Here is a 17,554-nt window from a genome sequence, read left to right on the forward strand (position 1 = left end):
TAATAGGAAAAGTAATAGGAAAGTAATAACCCTCGACTTTTAAGGGTATAAATCTATTCAAATATATTGAATTCTGTACCATTTAAAACAGCTCATTTTCTCTTCTAAGCATCAGCATTGCTTGTGAAGGTACAGTGATGTATGACGTTGATGGTGCTACTGTGCGTCTTGTTGTTATGGGTCAGGCCACAGGTGACTCACTATAGGCAACCAAACCTCAATACTACAGCTTCAGCGTCCATGCATTACTCTCCCTGTGTTTTTCCTCCAGCTGGGATGGAGAATGAATTGGCCATTTAGGTCCTGATGGTTTATACAAAGTAAAAGTAATGATGAAGGTGAATGAGCCGCTGATGGTCAGGGTTTTTTGAAAAGCCTTCAATGCATACTGATGCCTCTGTACACAGGCAGCCTGGGAGTAAAAAACGCTAGACGATTTTGCTTTACAGCGGTTATTCATCTGAAATGACGCATCAAAATAAAAGTGAATCAGCCAGCTTATCAGTCAATCAGCAATTTGTGATATCTCTAATCAGTCACATTTAAAGAAAAGGCAAGAATGTATTATTACATCTTAAAAGTACAGGACCTGTGTGTGTGTTTATGTGCTGAGAGAGAGCAGCTTAAAATAATACTAAAATAAAAGGCGTGATCTGGCCTCCTTAGAGTGGGACTCTGAAACTGTCTGGAACAGACTGGGAATACATTGAAATACTGCTAGGTAGACATAGCAGAGAACTCTCTGGTCTTAATACTCTATTGAGCACGCTTAATTGACATTCCTCTAAAGGCTCTTTTATAAATTCGGGGACGGATGGAGCGTTCTGTCCGCACTCCGCACTTTTCATTTCAGCTGTATTTGTGCATGCTCTCTGAAAGCTTACAAATAGGGATGGAACGGAGCAGTACCACTGGAAATTCGTGGGGGCAGTGTAGGCTTTTGGCTTTTGCCACACGCACTGTTGTGGAAGGCATTTAAATTTTTCCAGGAACCGGATAAAGTGACCAGGCAAAGCTTATTTTGAGGATATCCAGGTCTATTTTAACACAGCAGAGTGTGTAACATCCTGACAATGGCTGAGGTAGACATAATAGCAGGGTGCACAATGTCACCACTAGCATTTGCGATGACGATTGAGGTATTTATCATGGCGTTAAAGTGGGTTCTGGGAGGGACAGGTTGCACAGTGGCACCCGGCTCTGTCCAATTAGGACGCCATTGACAACCACCTTCCCATGTAAGTGATAATCTTGGTGGTCAAAGATGATGGTTAAATCCAGTAAGTCTAGAAGATTGTCAATCATGAAAGGAAGACAAAGGTTGTGGAAGAAAGGTTCATAATGGAGGAAGGGAGGAAGAGTTTAGGTAGCTGGTATAGAGAAGGTTGTAGGGTTGAGGAAGGAAATGGTGGCGGCAATTAATAGCACTGATGTCTTTTCTGCCAGGCAGATTGAATTTGTGGTGTTTGCAGTTTTTGTCAGCATGTAAGGTGAGTTTGTCGCAGGGCCACTACATGTGGAGGCATAATCAGGGACGCATTTGATAAGCGTTTAGAGGTTAATGACATGCCTGTTTCTGGTGGCAGTAGGGTAATTAGGTTTGTGCGTGAGGGGCAGTGCATGGGAGGACGAGTGCAGGGTTTGAAAATCGGTAAATGGGGCGATGCACCAGATTGGAAGATGTTGCAGACATAGTTACTAAACTACAGGTTTCACATTGCATTGTGGTAACTACAGTGCAGGCCAGGTATTGTGTTACACTCTGAAAGCAAATGAATAGTTTCATTTATAGAGCTAACAGTGCTGTTTGAAAATGAGGTTGATGGATCTTACGAAAGGAAAAGGTTGAAATATGCAGATTTGGTGGCTGAGGTGAGAGAGCGTAGGTGGCAGGGGTATATTAGACCTGTAGAGGTAAGTATTAGGGCTTTTTTAGCGAAGTCGGTCAGGTTGTTGCTGGTTGAATTTGGATTTAGGGGATATGTGCTTACGGCGGCCATGAAGGAATTGTCAGAAGTAGCTGAGAGATCTAGCCAGAGGTTGCGGATAAGAAGGGCTGAGGTGGGATGGGGAAGGGTAGAGTTTGACTGAAGGTGTGGTATGGTGGGAGATATAGTCTGCAATGTGCTTATTCTGCTGGTGTAGCGTTATCAAAGTTGTGAGTAGTCGAGCGAAGTCCTGTGACGTGAGCTTGGAGAGGAGTGGGGCTGGGATGCCAGACTTCACTGTTGAGCCTTTCGGAGGTGTCTTAGTTCTGTGAAACACTGATGAAGGGAGGTGCCTAACGGATGGCCCCTGTAAAGATCTTGCGAAGTAAAGGGTCACGTACCTTAACTGGTAGGTGTAGAACCTTGAAATGTGTTGCTGATCGAATGATGAACAGTCACAGCAACCTTAATTGTTAGCTGTAGCCACAGCAACATACTAAGGGAGGTACCTACCTGACAGAGCTTGAGACGTAGTAAGTAATTAGAGTATAGAGGAAGGGAAAGGGCTGGGCCCTATGTGTAAGCCCTGTTGTTAGGTGCAGGATTGTGTCATCTTCCTATAATATTTCACTTATCACAATCTCCTCCACCGTTGCCATGTTTGTTGCTATCAGAAACTTTTGACTCTGAACTACCCTCTAGTGGGTGTGTTGCTTAACATCCGTGCCAGCGTCACATCAGTATGTGGGCAGTGACGGTTGCACCGTTTGAAACTGACATATTCATTTTAATACGTAACAGTTATGTTACATTAATGAGCCTTAAGACTCCCTGTGTGCTACAGTGTGCCACTACTGCTAAACTATGTCTTTGACTTAAGATTATCAGTGTTGAGTAAATTGGCGGATAGGTGTCTTGTACATAATGCATACAGGTCTTGTGAACAAATGAATGAAGGAATGAACAACAGGCAGATCGAGTAGCTAGAACAGCAGAACAACATGTGTGGTTCCTCTTCTGTCAGCCAAGAACAGAAAGCTGAGGCTGCAGTGGGCACTGGCTCACCAAACTTGGACAGTTGAAGACTGGAGAAACATAGCCTGGACTGATGAATCACTATTTCTGCTGAGGCACACAGATGGTAATGTCAGAATTAGGTGCCAACAGCTTGAATCCATGGAGATTTGCAGCATGAAAGTGTTCCTGACAGATCTGCAAGAACTCAAGAATGATGTGATGCAGCTTGGACCACAATTTAAGTTGAATGATTTCACCACCCATGAGGAATTGAGGCTGTTTTAAAAGGAAAAGGAAGCCCTACCCAGTATTAGTGTAGTGTTCCTAATGAATGTTCAGGGTGAGTGCATATTTCTTGGTGGTTACTTATTGGGTATTGAAACTTTATTCAAAGGATATTACTGTATATTGTATATGTATAATGGGTCTTTTCTAAAGCAATATTATCCTAAATATAAAAAAGAAAAGATTTATTCTAAAAGAATTATCATACAAAATTACTACATGAAATGAAAAGAGACATTGATTTCAGACTTCTGATTGGGTTCAGGCTTTTTGTCATTTTGAAAAGACTTATTATTCTAAGCATATGTATACTGTAAGTGTACATGTAGGGTGTAGTGAGGCTGAATAGTCCCCAATAAAACTTTTATGAGGGCTCTGAGTGGTCTACTGAACTAAAGTGCTGCCATTATGAGACAAGGTACACTGCTTGCCATCAGCAGCCAGAATCAAAGAGAGCACAACTAGCCTTGTTCTCTCAGGGGTGGGCTGATGGCACTTCCACTTTCTCCTTGCTATCTTATAACGGTGGTTGATGGCACGTCCTCCCCACATCATTCCTAGTGTGATGTTGTCAGCAAATTCTAGGGAACCACGCTTTCATTTGAGCGCGCTGGCTACCTAGCAATGCTGCATCAGCGGCAGTTTGAAAAGAGCCAGTCTTCACCCTCCCAGCATTGGGGACATTGCTAGTGACTGGCCTTCCAGATTGGGTCAAAAATGAGGTAGAGTGAGATATAAATAATATAAAAATGTATTACCACTATTTTACTAGACCACAACATTTACAGTACATTTACAGTAGTAAATAAGTTAGTTATATGTTGTAGCCATTGTGAGCCTTGATTCTACCACCACTGTACAGAAATCTGAATGGCTTTGTTTACATGTGAACAACTGAATCAGGCAGACATTTTGATAAAGGTTCGGAATCCCCTTTTAATTTCCAAAGACAACCAAAGAGCTCTGCATGCATCTCACTAGGGGTACGGCGCACACAGGGCATCGAATAAAAGGCTGACAGGCAGAGATAAGAGACCAGACAGGTCTGATAGGTAACGGTCAACATATGGGTCAGTGAGGGTCTTTAGGGGTGGGCCATGTCTTGTTGGTGTCCTCCCAGTGGCCAAGCATTCTGCAGTCTTCCAGTGAGCTCGCCAGCTCCCCATCCACTGCAGCCCCGGCTGCCACTGCACACAAATTAAATTGTCAGATCTCATTAGAGATAATGGTCTCCAACAAAAACAGAAGCACTCCATGCTTCTAAAAGATGAAATGAATCTTTTAAGTACAAAGTAATTACATTAAGCAAGATTTCTTAATCAGGGAAGATAATTGCTTTTGAAGGAATCAAATACTTGTTACATCGCTCTTTACTCACCGCCACTGCATTGGGAGATGCACGGAACAACAGCTGGGTATAAAAGGAGATGGGACATGATTGGTGCATTCCCGGTTTGTCAGATTAGTGTGGTTTATAGTGCAACGATGAGGATCAAGAGCATTTTTTTTTCTTTTGTGCTCTGTGCTGAGTGATTTGATGACATGCTTTGTGTGAATGTTACAAACCCCTGTTAGTCATATCTCTGATGTAATTATCCTTATGTATCCATCACAGTCTCAGCTTTGAGAGTGTGCTAATGCTTATTGGCTTGCTCTGGGACTTGCCCCATACATTTCTCATGAGCTGAACTCTTGTTAACTTGAAAACACACTGAAAGCAAGCCCAGACACTACATTTCTATTGAGTGTAGAATACTTACATCCCTGGATACATACTGTGCATACAAAAGCCTGAGCCTTTGTGGAAAACGAGGGATTTTATTTCATTTTATATTATATATTTATTTTATTTTATTTATTTATTTGTTCAAAATGTAAATTAAAAGGAAGGCAAAATAAAGAAGAAATACTTGGCCTTGGTACAAAAAAGTCAATTGTTTCCTAAGTCTTATCTATTCCATCCAAGCTCACATTGAGAGGACTCTCTAGTGAATATGATCTACTCTTCAGAGGCTTTTATGCAAGCCTGTGGAGTCCTTAGCAGCTCAAGAGCTTACTGTCATTATCGCACAAAAGGATAATTCCAAATACTGAAAGATTCTGAAATTCATGTTAAAAATGACAAAATTTGTTACTCAGTGGATTTTGCTGATATCATTTGTAGTGAAACTTAGAAAGAGAAGCACACAGCATTATGTCAACATGACAGTGTTACAATACCATCAATTGTGCGACATATTAGTTAAGTTGAGAAGAGCTTGATTTTTGGGGGAAATACTGGGGAACGTATTAGTACATATTTAAGTATTAAATATTTTATAATGTAAACTGGCTTCGGCCTAAAGAGAAAGAGAATTTGCCAGCTCTCTTATGATCTACAAGAAGACTTCATCAACTCACTTTGCACTTTCAGTACAATTGGCCGCTCGCCGATTCCGATCGAGGGCGAGGCTGGATGCCACGTTAACCTTTCCAGACAAATCGTGCAAAGCTTTGGTAATGTGCCTCACGTGCACTGTCTCTCCAGATGAAATGTACTTTACTTTTTGGAATCAACCTCCTTTAAAACATAGAACTTTCAGTACTAGCTGTGCGAGCCTGTGAATTCCCAAGAATGCAGAACAGCACTGTGGAGTATAATATGGTTACCAGAATCCCACATATTCCAATCAAAAAAAGGCTGCTTATCTAACACTAAAATTTGAATCACTGTGGGCTAGGGTTGGGCAGTGTCCACTTTTTCTAAATAGTCATACCATCTCAAAATAGAACCATGGTATTTGGGAGAGCAGCTCTTTGCTTAGCTAGCTCGGCTACAGAACTTTACTTAGCTAGATCAGCTACAGAGTATCAGACAGCTCAGAGCAGCTGCTGTTGACTCACTGCTGAGCTACCGACACAACTGTAGAGGATAAAAACTTGTGTCTGTCAAGGCCTAGATTAGCTAGCTAGCAAGCTAAACATCACAGCACAGACGATGTTCCAGCTAATTCTGGCTCAATTACACACATTGAGAGGAAAAAGCCTCATGTCTATGAGCATAGAGTCAAGTGAATTGAGTTGTAGATAGCAGTTGTTCTGAGGGTAAAATCAGACTGTTACCATTACATGATTCCTTTAACTTTTTTTTACTGTTGCTGCAGAATTTTTGGAACTGGTCAAATGTGGTCTGCAAAGAATGCTGGCCTTTTTTGTGTTGTTAGAGGTGTTTTCATATGTGCTTTGTTCTGATACTGGGCTGAGTGATGGACTCTCATAGTTCATCAGGTTAGTAGTCTTAGTAGTCTAGTTAGAAGTCTCAGGTTAAAAGTATTTTCCCCCTCAAGCCACGTGAGTTTTACACAATCTACACGTTTTTGATTTGGATTAAATATGCTAAAAACACGCCAGATTGGCGACATTTCTATCAGCACACCCAGCAGACTCCAACGCGGGTTTCTGCAACTGGGCGCAAGGTCTGCATTTCCATCTAGTGGTTAAAGAAGGAACTGCAGCTTCCCCACAAAATATTTTAAAATTATTTACCCACAAAATTTGGATCATATGATCTGATCAGCTCTCAGGATCGGCTCAGTTAGAGACTCACCACACATCACATATTTGGGCTAAAAAACAGCCAAATCCTGTTAGTCCCGTCCCAAAGTTCCTTTCTCAATTCAACAGCGCTTTACATTAGCAGCAAAACAACAGCCACAACACACACACACTCACAGTCCCCCAGCAGACAGGCGAGAAACTCGGTGCAAAGTCCTTATGCGTGAAGGAAAAGTCCTGCTCTGGCCGAGACACTTAAACACCGAGACATCACCACCCCAGAAAGCATCTTTTAGATGCAAGCTTTGAGATAGATGCATATCTGTAAGCAGTACTTCTTTGTGTAAAACCTCTCATTTTATTCAAAGTGTTAATTTCAACAAAGGCTCACCTTGATGTGAATAGCTTAACAGCAGATTATGGGTTATTACCACCTTTCACATTTGTGTTAGGACCTTTCCGATTGCTTTTGTGCTTAAACAAAGCTCAAACAAAGCCGGGTCAGTGGGAGTAATTGACACGAAGGTGACCCCTGGGAAGTTGGCCTCCATGGTAGTATAGCAGCCATGCAAACCATCGCTCTCTCCCTCCCTTGCTCTACCTCGTTCTTTCTGAGTCATTCTCTTTAAATCTATTATCCACACATCCACTAGTCATACCCTCCTACATTCGTACGTTCCTACATCCGCGCTCATACACATGGGCTCACATGCACCACACATATCTCCTTATTGATAGTAATGGTCCAGGGCAATCTGTCATAATTACTGTTACCTACTGGCAAGAATTGGTTTTCCGCTTCATTAATTCTTTAGGCTACGAGCAACTTGCCAGCCTATACATCAACACATCTGAAAAGCCTCACCGTACATTCGCCTCTGCCGTGTAATTGCCTGATTAGCCGTAGAGGCTAATCACTCCTGCTGGGGTAGAACACATTTATGCTCTTTTTTTTCCTTTATTATTATTAAAACTGTGTTTTAGAGCATGTTGGGCAGTGCCTTCATGAGATGAGCTGAAAAGCATGAGAGATAAGATGAGAAGAACATGCCGTGTAGCAATAATAGAGCAAATAGAGAGATTTGGAAGTCATACACTTTCCAGTTCCCTGTTGCTGAGTCTCACTCACGCATTAGCAGCATGCTAAGCACGTTGTATCAGCACATCGCACTAGGTTAAAAGAAACACTCAGACGTTTTTCCACCTAATCTCCGTCTGCTGCATCTTTGGCATGCGGTCGATTTTCCACAGACAGTTAATTTGATGCATTCGCCTGTGCTCAGTAAAAGAAAACCTGTCAACTCCAAAACCACTCTTAATAAAAGTCAACAGGTACAGAGAAATGGGAACTGAGAAGTGAGACGTGTTGTGTTGTGTGGTCAATGACCCTACGCCTAAGAAGCTGCACACAGAGACTAGGTTGGAAAATTCTGTTTAAATGGCCCATATCATGAAAAAAAAACCAAAATGTACTTCCTTGTATGTAAATACTTTTCCCCCCAAATCGTATTATTAGCATTTCCCACCTACAAGCTAGGGTTGGCCATGTCTTGCAATGCCACCAGAACAGTAAAGGGAAAAGCCCATTTCACACCAGGATTGACGTGGCATGGTGCACCAGGGCGCTTCACCATGACTGGTCATTTCACACCATACCACAATCAATGCCAAAATTCTAAAGACAAGGAGGGTAAGAATAACAACAGCATGTGGAATGGCGTCTAGGAGTTGAGTCGGCTCATCAGGGATCAGTATGCAAACAGAGTCACAAGCAATTCGGCACGAAAGGCTCAAACTTATCTAGCACCTCAAAGACAGACTTCCAGTCCGCTGTTGTCTGTGAATTGTCTTCAGAAAGGCATGAATTAACTTGTTTAGGCTATGTCCGCAATACCTTAATATCACTTAACCAGTGATATTAGCACACTGTGTGCAGCAGCCTCTGTTAGCTTCTTGACACTAGATGCACTGCACTGGTCTGACCTACGTATGCCTAGAAATGCTGATCTCGGGTCATCTGACCGCTCTGACTAGCTAATAGAAGCGCTGATTTTAGTGGTATTGATACAATACCAAAAGTACAAACAAAAGTGCTTCACTGTTAACTGTTAAATATTCACAGCTAGTTTGTATCAGCTAGGGTCCAAAATACTACTAAAAACAAAAGTCAGTATGGATTCCACAGTACTCTGCTAACTGATTAGGAAACAGCTTACAGTTTTAAACCCACTACACTCCAGACTTTGACCAGATTACTGTAAACTCTGCTTGTTCATATGCATCCATTAGTATGAATATAGTCCACTGAAACTTTTTTGTCTGCTTTCCCCTATTCTGACTGATCTATAGCTCATAGCTTTAGGAAATATACTGACATAGCTAAATGGTGTATGGATCCACAGCATATGGAGGTGCCAGATCAGACAAAACTCTCCCCAGAGAGAGCCAGACCGCTTATACTCTCTCTGACTCACGGTCACTCTCAAGTCCATAATACGGAAACCTTCTGAAACAGCTTGTATTGAATATGATGTCACAAATGCCCTAACCCTAGTAAATGTAGCCACGCCAATCCATGCTGAATGTATAAGGAGTTTTACAGCCCTGCTATTTTGAATGGGCAGACAATACAGGGTAGGCACTTAGAACAGAGGTTGTTTACATATGTCTGTCTTAAAGGCACAGTAACACAGTCACAGAACCCTGTTGTATTTTAAGGGAGAAAAAGCTGTTGGAAAATGGTTGTATAACATGAATTCTGAGTGTTTTTGGTACATAGAGCCACACAAAATTGAAATAAGGTTTTCTCAGCTGTGCAGTGTTTGAGCCATTGTTCAGCAGAAATCTCCTGAAATGTCACTTCATAAGGAGGGCACTGCTTTGAATAAAGGCCGAATGCTAATGACTCCTGCACTGACCGAGTGAAGATTGGAGGAACGCGTGTATTAAATATGTGAAAACTGTAACAGTGGAAAGGATATCCCCTTGGGTACGGCTTCCTATTTCCCCCAATTTTCCATTCCATTAGGTAGATTCAGATGTTCTTTTAGAAGAGCTGTCTCTGCCTGGAGGGATAGAGCGAGGAGGGAGGAGAGAGGGAGGTGGGGAGAGAGAGATAGAGAGAGAGAGGCTGAGAGAGACTCATTGATTTGTCCTGCTTCAGAGCCCCTCTCTTTTTGCACGTCTCGCCCGGACAACTCCCAGTAGATTGGCGACGTGTTAAATGTCCTGGGCTTCTCATTCCTGGCTGCAGCCTCTCCTCAATTTTCTTTGGGTCAGGAAGACACTTTCTTCTGGACTTGCGACCCAGATGCTATTATAATATTGTTAAAGGATGGACGTGACTGTATAGATATGATGGAGACAGCGAGGTGGGAAAGGCAAATTTATGGTCGTCATATTTTACTTGTTTCGCTTGCTGCCTTTACTTGCCAAGTCACCAGTTTTGCTTGTCAAACCTTAACAAGGAGATGTGACTATTCTCCAAAGTCTGCGAAGCGTGTTTTCATGCTCTCTGCTTCAATCTCGGCCTGAACCCTGCTTAAAGGAGTCCATAAATTTGTCCCTTTGGCGTACATCCCCTGGGTCTGCTTAAGGGACATTCTAGTTGATGAGTAAAATCAGGAATTGATGGCTTCTTGCTCTGGGATTTAACATTTAACTTGAAACCTGAGCAGAAGAAGAAGCAAGCGGTTGTAGTCATGAGGAAAACATTTACTTAGAGAATTGTAACTTTACAGATAAGGAAAGAAAAGTGCTTAATGTTAATTGTAATGTAATGGGACTTTAAATGCCCTACATCCTATATTTTCCTTTTTTTTAGTTTTTATTTTCAATTTTTTTTTTATATTATGGCATATATGTACTAATACAGTCAGAATTTATTTTGTAATTACCATTTTTTTATACTTAAACAACCTCTGATTGGCTGCCCTATACTGTAACCTCATTCAAAAAGCAGACAGAGCAGAAACCCTCCTTATTCTGATGTTACTAAACATATATTTAGCATGTATATGCATGGCAAAACCATAGTAGGTTGACATATGTAGATATAACTGTACAGACTAGAGAATGTATAATGTTTTGAAAACTTGACATTATTTACATTGATTCACTTCAAACACATATTCATTAAAAAACTGAGGAAAATTTGATTGTACAAGAAGGGGCCTTTTAATAATAAAAAGTTATTATTATTAAATTATTTTAATATTATTCAATAAATAATAATGAAGAACCCCCATCAATTTGTTCCCGCAATTCTTATTGACTGATTCCCACCTAGTAGTTAGGACTATCGCATGATACTACCAGTGGGGGACAGGTAATAACTTAACAGATTACTAATATTAAAAACAAATTAATACAAATAACAAACAATTCTTTTACATCAGTTAACAGATGCCTGGACTGGCTAACACCGCACTGAGAGATCAGGGGAGCGCTATCCTATGCACCCAGGGATTGCAAGACCAATTATGGTCTTTTTGACTCCAGGGATAGTATGACCAGGGATTGAACCTATGATCTCCCAATGTTAGAGCCAGTGCTTTGACGGCTGCACGACTCAGAAACCACCTCCCGCCACCCCCCACTCTCCCATATCACTTTTGATTACTACTGTTCTCTGACTATTCTTTTGCATTTAGATCAGAAAATGCTTTGAACATCAGCTCCCAGCTAATCATTGCCCATTCCAATGTGGGCATTGAGGCCCCTGAGCTGACAATGAGCATCAGAGCATCTACAGTACCAGTCATACCTGATTAAATATGTGGTAGTTCTCAACTAACCCAACCTTTGTACAAGCATTATTTGAAAGGCCAATCAAATGAGTCAGCTGTCTCTTGAAATCTACTGTTAAAAAACATTCATATTGAGTAGAAATTCAAATTTCACATAAAAGACAAGTTTATTTATTATTTATTAATATCTTATTTTAGAGTAACATTTTAGAAGACAAGGCAAATCAAGGCAAGTTTGTTTGTATAGCACCATTCAGGCTCAATCCTTGGGAAACCTATGCTAGCATAATTGTAAAACCTGCAGGAATTAATCCTTGGGACAGCCTATGCTAGAAATGACACTGTCTCATTGTCCCATTAGGGACTTCTTAACTAACCTCTGAAACATCACCTTATCTAACATTGCACACTTTTTGTGTTCCACTGTGTTTTCTATATAAAACAAGCACAATACTTCCTTTATTGTTGGATGCATTGCAATACCTCCCTTTTAGAGTTCTAACCAAAATGGTCTGTATACGTCAACATGCGTTTACAGATCATTTCTGCATACACTTTGGCTGGATTTCACTTACACTTCTAAAATACATCTCTGGTGTGACCAGATTAGAGCTGTTTTGACTTTCCTGGGTAATTGTATGCTTATACTGAAAGCTTGTTCTGTTTACCCTTGACCCTGTTGAACATGGCAGAGAAGATCAATATTGTAGCACCTCTGAATGTGGTGTGCATGATTGAACATTTTATAGATAGATTTTACTTACAATAAATGCAATAATAAAAGACTAAATTATAACTTAACAGATGAGGGTAAAACCATCATTAACTTTTTTGAATAATTCTTAAGTTAGTGTCAAGATATATTATTACAACTAATATTGAAGCATTTCTGTTCATGTTTGCTGGCTCAGAATGCTAGTCTTTGACACATGGTCAGATAGATAAGTAAATAAATAGAAGAATTAGATTAATAAATACAACAAGAACCATATTATTAAAGGAGAACAGAAGGCATTTTAGGGTAACATGCTTGAAATTTCATTCAAAGACAAATACAAATCCTGAAGTTGATGCATTTATTTTCAGAAGTTGTTTCCAGCAGCCAACAAGTGCTCGGAATATCTGAAAAAAAAACATCCCAGGTGGCTCCTTATGGAGTTGAAAGCAAGCCAAGAGTGCAGAGCTATCATTGTACAGATTACTTTCTGTCAACCTACTCAAGCTACGCGCATCAATAAAATGCCTGTTCTGAACTGAAGATAAAAATAACACTTGGGTGAATATGATAACCATTCTGGTTATCTGGAACATTAAAACATCATATTTAGGCTCTTGTCTTTGTTCCCAAACAAATTGCCATTTTATTGTATCAGTGTACTGGATGACTCACATCGTTTCATTTATGATTCAAAAAAGATGAATGCCTAAGCTGGAAACTTGCTGTCAAAAACAAATCATCAGAGCAAGACTAAAGTTTTCCAGAGAACTCATAGACCTTTGACAAATGAATCCAAAGCTGGGTAACAGTGTAACAGAGGATATGTCTGGCATAAACCAGACACAGAATTTCAGTACAAGAACCTATATCAGCTGTGAAGCGTAGAGGTGGAAATGTCATGGTTTGGGGCTGCTTTTCTGCAGTAGGGCCTGGAAAGCTCTCCAACATCGAATCCACTAGGAATTCTTTATTGTTTCAGAGGGTGCTTGAGGAAAATGTGAGACCATCTGTCTAAAAATTATAGCTGAAACATCACAGAAAGACTTCTGCATGGAGGAGTGGGGAAAAGCTTTCTCCCAGTTGCTGTCAGAGACTGGTAGATCATTACATGAAATGTCTAACTGAAGTTATTTCAGCCAAAGGGGGAAATACCAGCTACGAGTAAGGCTAACTTTTTCCTCGCAAGAAATTTGTCTTTCTGTTAATTACATTTTACAAATTATTTAAAAAAGACTTTTTTTTCAGTTTTATTGGTTTAGTTATGTCACCTCCATCTCTTAATATTGTTCAAGTGAAGATCAAATCTGTCTGTGTCAATACACGCAGTGTACATACATCAAAAAAGATGACTGTTCTGAAATGGAGATAAAAAAACGATTCCTGGATGAATATAAAAGCCTTTCTGGAACACTAAAAACCCTCTCATATGGGCCAACATCAACAGCTTGGATAGACACCAGCTTTTTCATCTCTGTTCCTGAACAAATTGCAGTTTAATTGCTTGCATGTACTGTATGTATATCGCACACAATCCCCCCCTCCCAAAAAAAACAAAACAAAAAACACACACACCAAAAATGGCAAACGTCGAGGCCAGCCAGCCACTTTTTCGGACACACACTTTTTTTCGGCACGTTCGTGTTTGCGACTCTCAGCGATAAACATCTTCAGCTTTGCTCCAGGTCAAGCATCCCCTGAAGCGTTTGGGTCCTCAAAGCGGAGATTTGTGCCAGCATCTGGCCTGGCCAGGAGCAGAGAAAGTGCACTGGTGCTGTAAAACATCTCAGCCCTGAGCCCAGAGGAGGCTGCGGCTTTATTTGGAGGCAGCCTCACTTCTCTATTATTCATTTATGATGTTGTTCTATGAAGGAGTGTGAAGGCAGGGGAGTATAGGGAGGTTAAACAGCACCCCATGACTGAAGAGGGTCCACACACACACACACGCACACACACGCACACACACACCCACACACGCACACGTATATGTCGAGTCCCTCACTTATTGATGTGTTCCTAATGAATGCTCCTTGGTTCCACATTGCACTTTGGGTTGTTTCCTCCTATTTACGGCGAGTGCAGAGTGTTCATGGTCGGCTGTGTGCCCAGGCATTTCAAATGGATCTCAGAGATTTCCTCTGTTTATCTGTGTAGCTCTTAGTGCAGTTATGCTTTTATAGAGCCGTGTATTGATTTTCCACAAGCAATTGATATTTTGAACTCTTTATTTTTTACCCTCACCGCTTATTTTTAAAGGCTAAAGTGGTTACAGAAGTGTTATACACCAGATATTGTTGTTTATTGTAACTTACATTATACATTTAACAACATTATTTAATATCTACACTTCAAACCTGTATTCTCTTATTGTATTTTCAATTTCAATGGTGAAACATTATGAAATTATAATGAAAAATCTGGACTATACACAACAATAAGTGATGTTAACCAGTCCAGAGTTTGAGTAGTTTCTGTAAAATTAGGGGTGTGACGGTACTCAGACTTGCACCCTGGTTGAAATATCATGATTCCGTATGAGTTCTGTTAGCAGAAAGGTCTCTTCCCATTCATAGAGCTAGAAGCCAATATACATATTTTTAAATGGTTCTGAAATTCATTATTTGAGCATTCAAAGCTCAAACCCAAGCCTCCTATAGAAAAGGCGGAAATAAACATTCTTGCTGATTTAAAAGAAGTAGGCTGGTCTTCTAGCTCCTGTATGTTATTTAGAGAAAGGAGCATGGCCATGGTGACCTAGCACTCACAGTCCAACACAGAGGCAACACAGGCACAAGTCTTGGATGAACTCAAAATGGCCTTTATTCAGGCAACCTTTTACCAACACCCAAAAGAAACATGTCTAAGCCCTGTAAGGCTCTAGAGACAGTATTGGAAAGTGCACAATAAGTCAGTCCCTTGAGTCTGCGATGGTGCTCACCTCCAAGTCTCTCGCCCTTGTGAACAATGCAAAGCCCTTTTTATACGCCACCTAGGGGTCCTCCACCGCTGTAGTTAGAGTGGCCTAAAACCTATATATATATATGCCAAAAAATGTGGGGAAACCACAAAGGTGTTGGTATACTGTAATTGTACTGTAATCCAGCACGATTTGTCTGGAGTAGGAAGAACACCCTATTGTGAAGCCTGGTGGTGGGTCAGTCATGCTCTGGGGCTGTTTCGCTGCTTCAGATACAGGGAACCTCCACCGTGTGGAAAGTACCATGAATTCAGTTAACTACCAGGAGAGCTTGGGTGGAAATGGCATGCAGTCTGTAACAGTCAGCTGAAGCTTGGGAGGCATTGGACCCTCCAACAGGGCAATGATCCCGAGCATACCTCCAATTCTACCTTGGCTTGGTTGCAGAAGAAGGGCTGGACGATTCTGGAGTGGCCTTCCTGATCGCTCGATAGTTAGGATGTCATAGTTAGGATGTCATGGCTGATGGGTTTCAAGTAGCCCTAAGTTGAAGGACTGTGGGAATGTGTATGTGTGAGGCTCTCAAACCATGCAGCTTCTGTATGTTAATGTGCATTAATACATAAGCATTTACTCGTTCAGAAAGTCGGATAAATACCCTTAATAGCCTGTATGACCAAATCATCTCCTTCCAGTTCAACATACAAATCAGGCCTACTTGAAATCCCCGCTAAGACGTCCTAACTATGGTGATACCCACGTGTCCCCAGTGTCTTCCTTTCTTTTTTGAAAAGTAGTTATATATATATTGCTTTCTATTTTCTCCCTGGATGTCTCTTTATTAAATTATGTTACTTGATAAAAAAAAAAACTATTCTTCTTCAAAATGATTAGTAATAGTTGTTAAGCCTTTGATTTGCAGTGATCTCTATGAATTGTTAGGATGCTGGAGCTAGCCAGCTGCCGGAGTTGTGACATTAAACGCACTATGCAAAATGCACACTTCCCCTTGCTTTTCTCCCTCTCTTTACTGTAGCTCACTGTACCTTAAAGCTGTCAGCTATTCAGCACTAGGATTAATGCACACTCATGATTTTTTAAACACTCAAGTGCAGTGCCATTTCACTTCTGCCACAGCTGTTTGTAGCAGAAGTGGTAATATCCAACAAATGCTTACCCGAATGTACACATGGGACCGTGTTGGGACAGCATGAACCTGTTTTTTTCAATCCTTATAGTGTTGTGCAGTGTAAAGAGTCACGATTACAGCTTCATTATGAACATATATTATAATGCTTTATGGAACCTGAAATATTGGGACGCCTGCTTAATCATTGTTGTGTATTCAAAAAGAATGTATCCATAATGTATTCCAACCCCACCTTATCCCCAACTCTACAATTCATCCCAAAAGTACTGGATGGAGCACCATCATCCCAGAGAACACAGTTCCACTGCTCCACAGCTCAATGCTGGGGGACTTTATGCCACGCCTGGCATTAGTCATGGAGTGTCCTATTCTATTGGCAGTACTGCTCTACAGGGACTAGACAAGCTGTGTGTGTGTGTGCTTTTGCACATCTGTATCAACAATGAGTAACTCATTAACTCAGTAACTCATTCATTAAATGGGTTGTCCACAAACATTTGGACATATAGTGTAACTATACCTACATATGAGCAATTATAAAGGCTTAGGGCAGTTATGAAGTTCTAAGTTATGAATGTGATATAAACCTTTCATAAACACATTCGTGTGGATGAAGCATTATCAGTAATGTGAAATTTAAGCTGAAATCTGATTATCTGAAATCTGATATATATATATATAAATAAATTTGTCACTGAGAGACATGCAGATTTTACAGTCAGGGTTCAGGCAGGCAGCTGTGGTGGTCCAGACCTGGGTGTGCATGCACTTGCTTGAGTGCAGGAGTGTGTGTGTGTGTTTCAGGTGCTGTGCTCGGTGTGTTCCTTTGCAGCCCCCAGCAGAATTACAGCGTGTAAAGCTGGGGATTACAGCGGGCAGCGCCTCCTGTGCGGCTCCCCGCAGCCGCGCAGCCCAGCTCCACTCATTCACCATCCCTTCTTCATACAGCAAGAGGATTAGCATAACCTCACCTCTCCACACTCCAGCACCCACTACACACCACTGCTCTCTCTCTCTCTCTCTCTCTCTCTCTCTCTCTCTTTTTCTCTCTCATTACATCTCTCTCATTACATTTCTTACTCATTAAGTATGTCTCTCTCTATGTCTCTCCTATTCACATCATCTGCCTCTCTCTCATTTTCTTTGTCTCTCTCTCTGCCCCTGTCTCTCTCTCATTCTCTCCCATCTCTCTCATATTCACATAATCTCTCTCTCTCTCTCTCTCTCTCTCTCTCTCTCTCTCTCTCTCTCTCTCTCTTG

The 17,554-nt window shown here is 41.1% G+C and overlaps 1 protein-coding gene across 3 annotated transcripts in view; it reads left to right on the top strand.

Annotated features, from left to right (window-relative positions):
* The window catches only part of grid2 (glutamate receptor, ionotropic, delta 2), a 574,752-nt gene that overhangs the window by 388,855 nt on the left and 168,343 nt on the right, over positions 1-17,554 (top strand). The window lies entirely within an intron of this gene.

The sequence above is a fragment of the Salminus brasiliensis genome, chromosome 6 (genome assembly GCF_030463535.1).
Source record: "Salminus brasiliensis chromosome 6, fSalBra1.hap2, whole genome shotgun sequence".
Lineage (NCBI taxonomy): Eukaryota > Metazoa > Chordata > Actinopteri > Characiformes > Bryconidae > Salminus > Salminus brasiliensis.